Source organism: Nematostella vectensis, chromosome 3 (assembly GCF_932526225.1).
Source record: "Nematostella vectensis chromosome 3, jaNemVect1.1, whole genome shotgun sequence".
Taxonomy (NCBI): domain Eukaryota; kingdom Metazoa; phylum Cnidaria; class Anthozoa; order Actiniaria; family Edwardsiidae; genus Nematostella; species Nematostella vectensis.
Window position 1 is genome coordinate 16,221,000 of NC_064036.1, and position 13,324 is coordinate 16,234,323.

Here is a 13,324-nt window from a genome sequence, read left to right on the forward strand (position 1 = left end):
ACTCCAGGCAATACTTTCCGATACTGAGCGAGTGATCAACCTGAAGCTCGAGCTCGCCATCACCACCGATGTTGGGGAGCACTTTATAAAAGCGACCTATTTCTTGGAAGGTGATGGCCCTCTCGTGTTCTCGTGTTATGAGAAACTCCATGCTGTTGCCCAAGCCTGCCAAGCCCCTCACTTTCCAAACGTGCGTGCAGTCGCAGCAGCAATCGCTGAAGAAAATCCTGCCCAAAACGTAGCAGCCCTCGAACAGCAGGCAAAGGCATGTGTTCAACCAGCCATAGATTGGTTTCTGAGAAAGTTCAATGTCCAACTATACAACACAGTGTTAGCGTTCAAGGCTGCGAGGTATATGTGTCCGGTCAGCGTCCAGTGGCTGAAGCCAACTCAGCACTCAGTAGAGGTCTTGCGAATCTTCCCTTTTCTCAATGATGATTGCATTATCAACGGCCTAAAAGCTGAACTACCTGCTTACTTAGCTGCCACTGCAGATGTGGTAATCAACACAGAAGAGCTAAAGGTAAAATGGTGGCACGACCACAAGGAACCGCTCCCACACTGGGCTTCTGCAGTGAAGAAAGTGCTGTTGGTGCAGCCATCCTCGGCTGCAGCAGAAAGGGTATTCTCTGTTCTCAATTCCGCATTCAACGACCAACAGGAGCATGCCTTAGTTGACTATCTGCAAGCAAGTGTGATGACCCAGTACAACAAGCGATGACTAACTTCTAAAATGGGTAATGATGACCCAATGACAAGCGTGTGTTGGACTTAAATGGAAAAAAAATTGATCGTTAAATTTTGATGTTAAAACATGTGAGCGAAAATCTGAAAATGTAATGTTCTATATGATTAAAAAAAGTCTGAAAAAATGAGTATTATTTTTAATCCACCAACATTTTAAAAAAAAGCATTATTTTAGCACTTTTTTTGGCAAAAACAAGCACTGCTTTTAGCATATAATGCTTTTTTAACGAGCACTTTCGGTAAGAGCCTAATCGGCAGTGGTCGGTAATGTAAGATTTGTCGCAAGTTCAGCTTGGATAGAGCAAATGTTTCCATGGAAACGGCCAAAATCTAAAGCAAAAAACGTGATTAAAATCAACAACATGCATATCTCTTGAAAGAAACATTGTTTCACAACCAAATTTGGCAGGTGTCATGTTTCTGTCAAGGGGGGTACAAAGATATGGTCACGCGATTTGTGACGTCATCGCTGATGACACTAAAAGCACAACTATACCGATTTCAGAACAAAAATATCCACATCTCACAAAAGAAACATGATACAACAACCCATCTTAGTATGTGCCATGAAGGTGTCAAGGGGGGTGTACCAATTTAGTCACGTAATTGTGACGTCACTAAAGCAAAAATATTTTGACGTCATCAAAATTAGAAAAAAATAGATTTCATTAAAGCACCACCGTGTGACAACAAAAATCGGTAGGTGTGATGTGATGCTTCAAGTGGGGTGCAAGAAGATGGTCACGTGACGTCATCGATGACGTCAATAAAGTAAATCTACCCTTACGCCAAAACATCGTATGACACTAAGCTCGTTATGTGTCGTGTAGATCGATGTCAAGGGTGGGAAGAGGGGGGTATAACAAGTTGGTCGCGTGAAATCTGTGACATCCTTGACTTCGTCAAAAACAGAAATAATATTTAATATTTCTTAAATCATCAGATATATATATATATCTGCCCTATCTTCAGACCAAGCCTCCTTTGACCAGACCGCGCCACCTTACCAGAAAGCACTCGACGATAGCGGATACAACTACACGCTACGCTACGAACCCAACACCGTAACCAACCGTAAAACCCGCAAACGCAACAACATCCTATGGTACAACCCGCCCTTCAGCAAGAACACCAGCACCAACACCGGCCACAGATTCCTCACCCTGATAGACAAGCACTTCCCGAAAGACAACCACCTCCGTAAAATCTTCAACAGAAACACCATCAAAATCAGTTACAGCTGCATGAACAACACCAAACAGATCATCGACAACCACAACAAGCGCATCATCACCGCATCGTCGGCTACCGATATCGCCAGCTCCGCCCCTACCACTACCAACAACAAGACATGCAACTGCCGACAGAAAGACACCTGCCCTCTAGACGGAAACTGCCTACAGACATCTGTTATCTACCAAGCTACCGTAACTCGAAAAGACAACAACACCTCGGAAACATACGTCGGGCTCACTGAAAACAGCTTCAAGACCAGGTACAGAAACCACACCGCATCATTCCGACACGCCAAACACAGAAACTCCACCGAACTCAGCAAACACGTCTGGACTCTCAAGGACAACATGATTGAGTACTTTATTTCATGGCGCATTCTTTCTTCCCAATCCGCCTACAACAGTACCACTAAGCGTTGCAACCTCTGCCTCAAGGAAAAGCTGACGATCATCTACCCAAACTATCAACTCTAAATAAACGCAATGAACTCGTGTCCTCGTGCCGCCACAGAAACAAAGCCCTGCTACGAAACAATTAGAACTGTTAATCCCGTCACCGTTAAATTTTCGCGCTATCAATTTTTCACACGTTCCGCACTGTTAGTTTTCGCCCCGCATATTTAATGTAACTCGCTATTGTTCCTCTTACCGCCTTAGCTAAAACTATCAGTCTATTATTATGTAAATTTCAATGTTAATAGTACATATACGATGGTAGGAATATTCTCATTAAATCCCCTGATGAGTGGGCAACCACGAAACAGACCTGTAGGGAAACCTATGTAGTTTGTATTTTTCTCAAACCAACACTAATATATATATATATATATATATATATATATATATATATATATATATATATATATATATATATATATATATATATATATATATATATATATATATATATATATATATATTATCTATTTACTTCCTACAAACTATCAAAACATATTTGTACGCTAACAACAATTTTATGACTTTTTTACTAGTCTATCCAATCTGGATATCTTATGTCACTATCAACAAAATCCTTTTTGAGTTAACACATTGACCCCTCAACCGGCCTGTACAGGCTTTGGGAAGTACCCACAAACCAAAAAATTCATTATTGCAAACTAAACACAACAAGATGAAGATACTCAGGCATCAGTCTAAGGGATAAATGGTCTTGAAGATATGCATCCAACCAAGGTGTTGGCAACTACTCTTAAGCCAAATAATAGCACAGGTTCTTTGACAAATTTCAAATCGAACAAGGAAAGAAAAGCAGAATCACCCCTCTCAATAAAACGCTCAAAATACAACACAAGGGAGAGAGATCAGCAAACACAGCTCAAGACACAAATAGATACCTTTATTCTGATCCTCCAGGTTCATTTCCATGGCCTCAAAACACAAAGTCCACTCCTTGAAGGCTTGTAAAACCACGAAGAGGCCTTTACGGATTGAAAAGCATTCTGGGAGATCCAGGGAAAAATTCACGAGGGGAGGGCCAGTCAACACTCCTCTCCCCAAAGTCAGATGGTTTTGGTTTTAATCTGGTATTCGTACCGAGGCGTCGGGGCTTAACTGTGGCTGTGTGGGGTGATAAAACGTGTGGTAATGGACGTTGGTGTGTGGGTTAAAGTGTGTACGTGTGGCTATTTTATATGGTGTATTGCATTGGGGGCTGTAAGGGTCGGAGTAGTGGCTATGTATGAGAGGTGGAAATAGGCTAGCAGTGAGATGTTAGGGGAGAACTGTGTGTTTGACCTTCGGAGGAAGGTGATAATTACATGTTGATAACTTCTTGTGATAACATATAGTTCAATTTTGTGGAGTGTAATGTGAGCTTGTAGACAATTAAATGGAATTACAAGGCCGGTGATAGAAAGAAATGGATGGCAAATAGGAGATAGATAGTGGTTATATAAGTATAGGACAGTTGGCTCCTTGAGTACGGGGTGTTATATTGTGTCGTGTAAAGAGAGATTGTGTAACGATGCGCGCTCTAAGATAGTGGCTGATAAGCGATGGCCTATATTGAGCGAAAATAATACGCGGAGGCACAGGCAGCAGAAACGGCAGGAATACGAAGAATCGAGAGAAGTGAATGGCGTGTACCTGGGGGGCTGATAAAAGGAGATACACAAACACTTCATAAGAGCTCTTAGAAATAAATGTGCCACCACACTAATTCTAGCCAAGATTTATCGTCAGGGAGCAAGATAGATTGCTAGTCAGACGCGGTTAGGGAGGTAAAAACTGATGGGTGCCGAGGGTAGGAGACACGAGGACTAGGGCGGAATAGGAAAAGGCTAAAGGGGAAACAGGAGATATTACCGCGTCTGAGGTGTATTTTAAACTGTTGTGATCGATCTAAACAGCTTGCTCCTATACACCAACGTGTGGTTGCACACGTTATGTGTTTGTGTGTGAGGCTTACCTTACGTCGGATTTTCGTCCGCATTTTCATAGCTTGAGCTTGTGATAACACGGTGCGACTAACGTAATAATGGCATGTACCGGATGTGATCAGATTACGATGTTACAAGATTGTGTTATTATAAAATGTATGTGTATGGTGGGGGAGGAGGGGGTGGCGTGACGTAGTGAGAGTTGCGGCGCGTATGAAGTAGGCGGGTTGTGTGTGTATTTGGGGGGGGGGGAAGGGATGGTTGGTAGAGGACTGTTATGTGTGGTGTAAGGGTGTTTTTATTGTATTGTATTGTGATTGTGTTGTGTGCAGTTTGTGGTGGTGAGGGGGGGGTGAAGAAGGTGTGTGTGAGTGTTGCAGTGCGTGTTTGTTTGTGGGTAGGTAGGGTGGGTCATAGGGTGTGGCCGTTTGTAGTTGGGTTTTGTGCTGTGGGGTAAATGTTTGTATGGTGGAGGAGGGGGCTGTATGTAGGGGGGCTGGTTGTGGGGTAGTGTCTGGTGTAGGGTGTGGCTGGATGGTGTGTTGTGGGTAGGTTGATAGAGTCGTAGGGTGCTATGGTGTGTATGTAGTAGGCTATGTGTAGAGGGATAGATGTGTGTGTGGTGGAAGGGGGGGGTGGGCTGTATGTAGGGTGTGTTGTTTGGGGGAGCGCTGGTTGTAGGATCAGTGGCTGCTGTAGAATGTGGTTGGTTTGGTGTGTTGTAGCGTGAGTCGTGTTGTGGTCATGGGGGGGGGAGGGGGGAAAGGGGAGGGGAAAGGGGTGTGTGGTTTTTGGTGTTGGTAGGGGTATGGCTTGTGTAGGGTGTGTAAGGTATGTATATTTTAGGCGAGAGTGTAGTCAGATGGTTTTTTGTAAGTCTTTTCACCCCGAAGCCAAACAAATCAATTCCAGGTCATACAGACCCAGAATAGCAGTGTAAACAATTTTGGAATCAATTTGGTTTCAGAAAAGACACCATTTAGGAGAGCTGTGGTGATTCATTAGAAAATTATTTTCTCATCCAGGCAAAGCCAAACAAGAAAAAATAATCATGAATCCACCTTTGCTTGCAAATATCCATAAGCAAAGCACTCAATTATGCCCTAAAAGACTTCATGATGTCCTGAGACACTCTCCTAATATGCTCATAGCTGTATTTTTGATGAAAAATACAAGCAACCATCAACTTGTGCTGGCTTCAGCACAAAGAAGAGGGATTAAAAGTGGGGACCGCAAAGCACTGTTGGAAAGCTTGGATACCGCTGACTAGGTGCAGCTGTGTTTGACGGGCTGTATAAAACTCAGAGTAGGGGGGGAGGTATCTGTTTTCAGTCTGTTTTTTGTAAATTCAGCTCAAAAATAGCCTGGAGTCAATGGGTTAATAAACTTCAATCTCGTTTGGTGTAAAATACATGCTGTCTCTCCTTTCGCCCCTGCCCTGCGTCTTTTTTTGCGCTCGCCCCCAGGAACCACGCGGCTTAAAATACAAAATGGCGCCCGACCACAGAACCGAGAGGCTTTCCACAACCATTGGTTCTCGCATATGAGAAGATTCTCGGGTTATACGGTTTGTAGCCCCTTGGATTGTACAAAGTTGTAAAGCTACAAAAAAAACCTTGCCGGACTTAGTGTTCTTGTACCGACCTGATAACATGAACAAAGTTTTTTGTCATGTCAGATCAAGAGAGCATAAGATAAGAGAGGGACTCTTTGGTATTCCCATCTTGGCTATTTTTAGTGGCTACCACCACCCCACTGCGCATGAGCATTTTTACTCACCCTACCTCCGCTTTTTGTATTGGCTTCTTGTTGTTTGCAGCTGTATTGTGACTTGAAACCGAAGGGAACACTCTTTATGCACTAATACAATCAAAAATTTCCTTCTAGCATCAAGCATACAGGCCGTAGCAGTTTATTTAGCGAATGTAGTATTTTGATACTTGCAAGATTTCGAAAAAGTGTGTAAAGATGCGAACAAAAAAATACTTCATCCAAGAGCGAGAAACCTCGTGCTTCAAACACCGCTTACGCCTATTTTCAAATGTATGCGGAATCCCGGTTTTCAATGTTCTGTCATTCGACATACACACTTTTTTTCATTAAAATGTAAAAATTTTCAGTTGAAGCTGGGCCGTTTTTATTTTTGGGACATTTTAAGGCTGAAGATGTTTGATACCCAATGAATTATTAGGAAGAGAATTAGACTAATGATCAATAGCAATAATATGGTTGTTACTATGAGCACAATTTGATTCTGTATTTTACTGTTTTAGAACGCTTCAGAACTAAAAAAGAATTTTTTTTCTGCTATCCTAGCCTCGGCATGTTCTTAGCATGTTCTTAAAATTTGGTGAAATCTCAGCCTGTACGTTCTTATAAAAAAATGTTTTATAAAATAAGAGTGTAGTTATTCCTCAGCGCTAGTACTTCGTGGATGTCATATTAGAGACGATCTCCAATTCGAGCTCCTAAAATCTTACTACACGAAGTACTAAACTCCTGTCTCGACATGATCCAGCCGCTCAACCATGAATGCTTTTAGCGAAGATCTGCGCTGAAGACAGGTCAACTACCAACGCCTACTAGAAGGCATACAAAAAATATATGCTTACAGCTAAGCAATCGCCGTCTGTGTCCCCGTGCACGGCTCTTGACGTCCCCGTGCTCAGAGAAGCGTTTTCTGGTATCGTATTCGAATGATCTCCCAACAAAGAGTGCTCTTCAACAGATGAGTCTTGTAAATATTGATGGAAAATTACTCTACAGCGCAGATCTTTGCTAAAAGCTTTCATGGTTTCTATTAAAATAAGAGGCCTGAAACTGCTGGTTTTACATACAGGAACACTGAGGTTTAAAAAGATGTGCTACGCCAAGTGCGGCGGCCATGGGTGACAAAGATACACAATTACGACATTGAGACTGATCCATTGTGAGGCTGGGATTATACGAGGGACAAGTACAGTGCGTCTTACGAAGGAAGAGGGCATGTTCTTCCTTCTAGCCCAGGAGCTTATTGTTAGTTTTTGCTGTTATGGCCGCAATATGTGCTCCCATGATAGGTATCGTTACTGCAACAACAACGTTACAGTCCCGAAGATATTTTTTTAGTGTTGAAATCCATACTCTTTTTAGGAATCCAGTTTTTTTTACCGATTATGCACGAATTCCACAAAATGTTAAGCTGCGACATCTGATGACTTTCGTCTCAGACCCGGATTGAGTTGGGGTGCGTTTTTTTAAAGGCTCCCTTACTTGTTAGTTATCAATAAAAATTTGAAAATGCGCCTGCATAAATTGGGGGAAAAGGAAAAACAACTATGATATCTTTTTTTTTCTTTTTAAAAAAATGGATATTAACGGGGTATATTGTATTAGAATAAATCGGACTTTCTTTTTTTTTTACAATATTTTAGTTAATCTCAGCTATGATCAGTTATAATCTGAGGAAAACACTAAAGATCATGGTTGTTGCCCTTTACGTGAGCATTCCACGAGTGTTCATTGGTCGCACAGATCAACTGAACAAATGAGCAAACACACAATTCGATTTGTTGCCACGATATCGACTATCCTAATAATTCAATCAGTCTCCCTAAGAGCGGCCGGGTCAATTTCGCGTCAGAATTTAAGTCACCCTTTTTTAGCAAAAGGGTTTGGTCTACAACTAATTCAAGATTTTCTTTTTTCCGATTTCTTAGAGGCGTTGTTCGACATGGAGTAGCCTAGTCGAGAAATAGCATGTTTGGAGGGGTGAAATTGGCAGTTTTTACAGCTGCGCCACACCAAAACTAAAACGAAACTTAGAACTTCCATTATATTTGCTGATTCAATGTCACTTAAGCCTCGAATAATGAATAAAAGGAATTATTTCTTCACGCGCTACAAGATTTCAAAAACCCCTATCTAATCTGATCCTATAAAATTTTAAAAACATTGCCGCCTTTGCGGGCTAAAACTCTGTTATGGGACGTAATTATTTATCGAATTATACATCCCTGAAGAGGTCTAGGGTTGTTTTAGAAGGTTCTAAAATAAAAGTCGCGGTTATCAACCTGTGATCGTTGTATCGGGAGACGGAATTTCCTCTAAATTTTGTTTTGTTTACACCATCACTTTCGGGTTACGGATCGCTTAGCAAATAGCAATTCCATTACCAAAACGCTCTGAACCACTTTCAGGAAGCTGCGTATTCAAATGATTCAAGATTAATAGCAAAACTTAGAAAAAGCCTTGGAGTAATTGCAAAACATGGCCTGGGAGACGTATAAAAATTGATATTAAAATTGATATGATCGCATGGATTCTAAATATTTGGAGATTTGTTTAAATTATTTCAACGAATGCGGAACAGGAACTTTTTTGTTATTGTTTATAATTGGTTTATTATTACGGTTTACTGGCAAGGGAATTCAAAACCATCCACGATTGAAGTCTGATATTTCATAAATGATATTTGGATTAAAGTGTTTAAAGACTCTTGAATTAGCCGATAGAAATAGATGCTTTGTGTGACTGGGCATTTAGCGGGAGAATAAAATGGCGGCATGATAGGCCTTCTTTAAATAATTTGTTCTTCTTTTGCTACTGATTCATTTCCACTAATTTGTATTCTTTTTTTCCCTTCAATCGGTTTAATAAAATGAAAATTAGAAAAAAATATGAGCTTTCAATTTTTTCAATTAACACCTCAAGCTATCAATCATAATATTTCTTTGCACTTTTCGGATTCACAAGATCTTATAGATTCTGCAACTTTTGTTGAAATAACCAAAACTTTATCGGAAGTATGTTAACACATGTATATTAAAATAGACCCCTCTTTTCTAACTTCTTTTTCGGCCATGAGCATTTTTGTGAGAAATAGTTCTTTGTTGTGAGAAGGTAGTGGTTATATATATATATATATTTTTTTTTCTGATATTTTCTCTTCAGATTCTGCAAATCTACCCCCTAAATAGGAGTTAGGCAAAAACCATTTAAATCTGCGGGGGTCGGGATTATTGAATGCTAGCCTTGGCAAATACATTGAACCATGTTTACGGAAAAAAGCTAGATGACATCGGCGCTGCTGGGGGGAGAAAATTGCCATGGAACTTTAGATTTCGGGAGATGTGATTGTCACATTTAATATTTAATTACAAGTGCCAAGCTTTAGGATGTATAAAAAGTGAAGCCATTTTCTTAAACACCAAATAGTGGGTGTATAAGTGGTATATAAGCATATATATATAAGTACGTTCCGATTTTATTTCGTGTTTAGTTTTAATTGTTTGTGCCGTGTAATGACTGTTACCAATTTATTTTATGTAAAAGTGAGTAAGTAACTCGGCTAACATGCGATCTTAGTTACAGGCTATTTGATGCTAGGGGCACTTTCAAGGCTATTTGATGCTAGGGGCACTTTAAACGGTCACGGCAATTAAAGAATCAATTTTGCTAAAAGTGGGTATGTTGTTAACATGTTAACACGCGAGCTTAACCCTAACAATAACCCGTTTGGCAAAAGGCCCATATAGTCATAAACCAGAAGAATACAAAATACAATCGAATACCAGTTCCTGGTGTATTGTATTCCGTTTGAACAATATTTATAGACAGTCTTTTAAAAATTGCAACTCAACCAGGGGTGGATCAAGCATTTCAAAATTGGGGGGGGGGGGGGGGGTGGATGATGGCTGGGTAGACGGCTTATAACTGATACAGTGGTTCTTGGTAAGTCACTACATAGATCTTACAATACTTCACGCGATTTGTCGCGACACAAAGTCAAGCAGGCGAAGGCACATGGACAGCACCTCCCGTCCCTCAGACATTTTTTTCCTTTAAACAAAGTAACTTTCATTTTTTTTTTTTTACTTAAACAGGGGGATGGATCCATTCACCCTATTCACCGCTAACTCGAGAACCCGAGAACTAATTCGAGATTTTCTTTTTTCCGATTTCTTAGAGGCGTTGTTCGACATGGGGTAGCCTAGTCGAGAAATAGCATGTTTGGAGGGTGGGAAATTGGCAGTTTTCACAGCTGCGCCACACCAAAACTAAAACGAAACTTAGAACTTCCATTATATTTGCTGATTCAATGTCACTTAAGCCTCGAATAATGAATAAAAGGAATTATTTCTTCACGCGCTACAAGATTTCAAAGACCCCTATCTAATCTGATCCTATGAAATCTTAAAAACATTGCCGCCTTTGCGGGCTAAAACTCTGTTATGGGACGTAATTATATATCGAATTATACATCCCTGAAGAGGTCTAGGGTTGTTTTAGAAGGTTCTAAAATAAAAGTCGCGGTTACCGACCTGTGATCGTTGTACCGGGAGACGGAATTTCCTCTAAATTTTGTTTTGTTTACACCATCACTTTCGGGTTACGGATCGCTTAGCAAATAGCAACTCCATTACCAAAACGCTCTGAACCACTTTTTGGAAGCTGCGTATTCAAATGATTTAAGATTAATAGCAAAACTTAGAAAAAGCCTTGGAGTAATCGCAAAACATGGCCTGGGAGACGTATAAAAAATTGATATTAAAATTGATATGATCGCATGGATTCTAAATATTTGGAGACTTGTTTAAATTATTTCAACGAATACGGAACAGGAACTTCTTTGTTATTGTTTATAATTGGTTTATTATTACGGTTTACTGGCAAGGGAATTCAAAACCATCCACGATTGAAGTCTGATACTTCATAAATGATATTTGGATTAAAGTGTTTAAAGACTCTTGAATTAGCGGATGGAAATAGATGCTTTGTGTGACTGGGCATTTAGCGGGAGAATAAAATGGCGGCGTGATAGGCCTTCTTTAAATGATTTGTTCTTCTTTTGCTACTGATTCATTTCCACTAATTTGTATTCTTTTTTTCCCTTCAATCGGTTTAATAAAATGAAAATTAGAAAAAAATATGAGCTTTCAATTTTTTCAATTAACACCTCAAGCTATCAATCATAATATTTCTTTGCACTTTTCGGATTCACAAGATCTTATAGATTCTGCAACTTTTGTTGAAATAACCAAAACTTTATCGGAAGTATGTTAACACATGTATATTAAAATAGACCCCTCTTTTCTAACTTCTTTTTCGGCCATGAGCATTTTTGTGAGAAATAGGTCTTTGTTGTGAGAAGGTAGTGGTTATATATATATATATATATATATATTTTCTGATATTTTCTCTTCAGATTCTGCAAATCTACCCCCTAAATAGGAGTTAGGCAAAAACCATTTAAATCTGCGGGGGTCGGGATTATTGAATGCTAGCCTAGGCAAATACATTGAATCATGTTTACGGAAAAAAGCTAGATGACATCGGCGCTGCTGGGGGGAGAAAATTGCCATGGAACTTTAGATTTCGTTAGATGTGATTGTCACATTTAATATTTAATTACAAGTGCCAAGCTTTAGGATGTATAAAAAGTCAAGCCATTTTCTTAAACACCAAATAGTTGGTGTATAAGTGGTATATAAGCATATATACATAAGTTCGTTCCGATTTTCTTTCGTGTTTAATTTTAATTGTTTGTGCCGTGTAATGGCTGTTACCAATTTATTTTATGTAAAAGTGAGTAAGTAACTCGGCTAACATGCGATCTTAGTTACAGGCTATTTGATGCTAGGGGCACTTTCAAGGCTATTTGATGCTCGGGGCACTTTAAACGGTCACGGCAATTAAAGAATCAATTTTGCTAAAAGTGGGTATGTTGTTAACACGTTAACATGTTAACACGCGAGCTTAACCCTAACAATAACCCGTTTGGCAAAAGGCCCATATAGTCATAAACCAGAAGAATACAAAATACAATCGAATACCAGTTCCTGGTGTATTGTATTCCGTTTGAACAATATTTATAGACAGTCTTTTAAAAATTGCAACTCAACCAGGGGTGGATCAAGCATTTCAAAATTGGGGGGGGGGGATGATGGCTGGGTAGACGGCTTATAACTGATACAGTGGTTCTTGGTAAGTCACTACATAGATCTTACAATACTTCACGCGATTTGTCGCGACACAAAGTCAAGCAGGCGAAGGCACATGGACAACACCTCCTGTCCCTCAAACATTAATTCCTTTAAACAAAGTAACTTTCATTTTTTTTTTACTTAAACAGGGGGATGGATCCATCCACCCTATCCACCGCCCCTGTCAACTCCTCATTCAAAAGATAAACGAGCCGAATTCAAAATTATCGAAAATAACCTTTTTAACACCGAATTTTGTTGAAAAGAGATCAGTGAAAAGGAATCCCCCCCCACCCCGCCACGCCACGTCCACTCTAAGAAAATTCTGTTAATTATTCAATTTAGATTAAAAATGTCCTGTGAAGCAGGTGAGGCGGCGATTGGCGTTTCATAATTTGATAATTGAATCTACTGAGCATAGAACATTCTTTCAAAAGTCTTTGGGAGTGTATAGCAACTAAACTTTGTTTTTCTCGTGTTCTCTTATTCTTTAGATACTCTTGTTACCATAACGTTATGGTGTTAATACCATTTTATTAAAAAAAAGTTAAAAAGAAGGGTCAAAGATGCTGTCCGATGAAGCTATGACATGTCATTTAATAAGGGGTAATTCATTTAATATTCGGTGATTTTTGTTCTTCCATTTAAGGTATAATTGGTTTACATAGATTAAAAATAATGGGTATAAAGATAGCTCGGACAAAACAACATCCTAACATTGGCACATGCAAGGTAAGAATTTGTGACCTTCTGTTTCTATGTTTTCTATATTATTATTAATTCCTTTTTTGTTAACTAGAATGTTCTTTTTACTATCTGGTAAGTTCTGGTATTTATCTGTTTATGGACATTTGATTTTTTTCTCTGGTTGTAGTAGACAAAAATGAGATATTTTGGTGATTTGGAGGTTCAAGTTGATATTTTAAAACACAAAACTTTACTTTGAGGTTATGACATTAATATAATTTTCTAGAGTTGA

The 13,324-nt window shown here is 39.5% G+C and overlaps 1 protein-coding gene across 2 annotated transcripts in view; it reads left to right on the forward strand.

Moving 5' to 3' along the window:
• Window positions 1-13,056: 13,056 nt before the first annotated feature.
• Window positions 13,057-13,324, forward strand: part of LOC5507168 — a 30,278-nt gene continuing 30,010 nt past the window's right edge. The window contains exon 1 of one of the 2 annotated variants that reach the window (XM_048724819.1): window positions 13,057-13,077. The gene's annotated coding sequence lies outside the window, so the exon portion shown is untranslated. The remainder of the gene's footprint in view (window positions 13,078-13,324) is intronic. The other variant, XM_048724816.1, reaches the window with a different exon arrangement.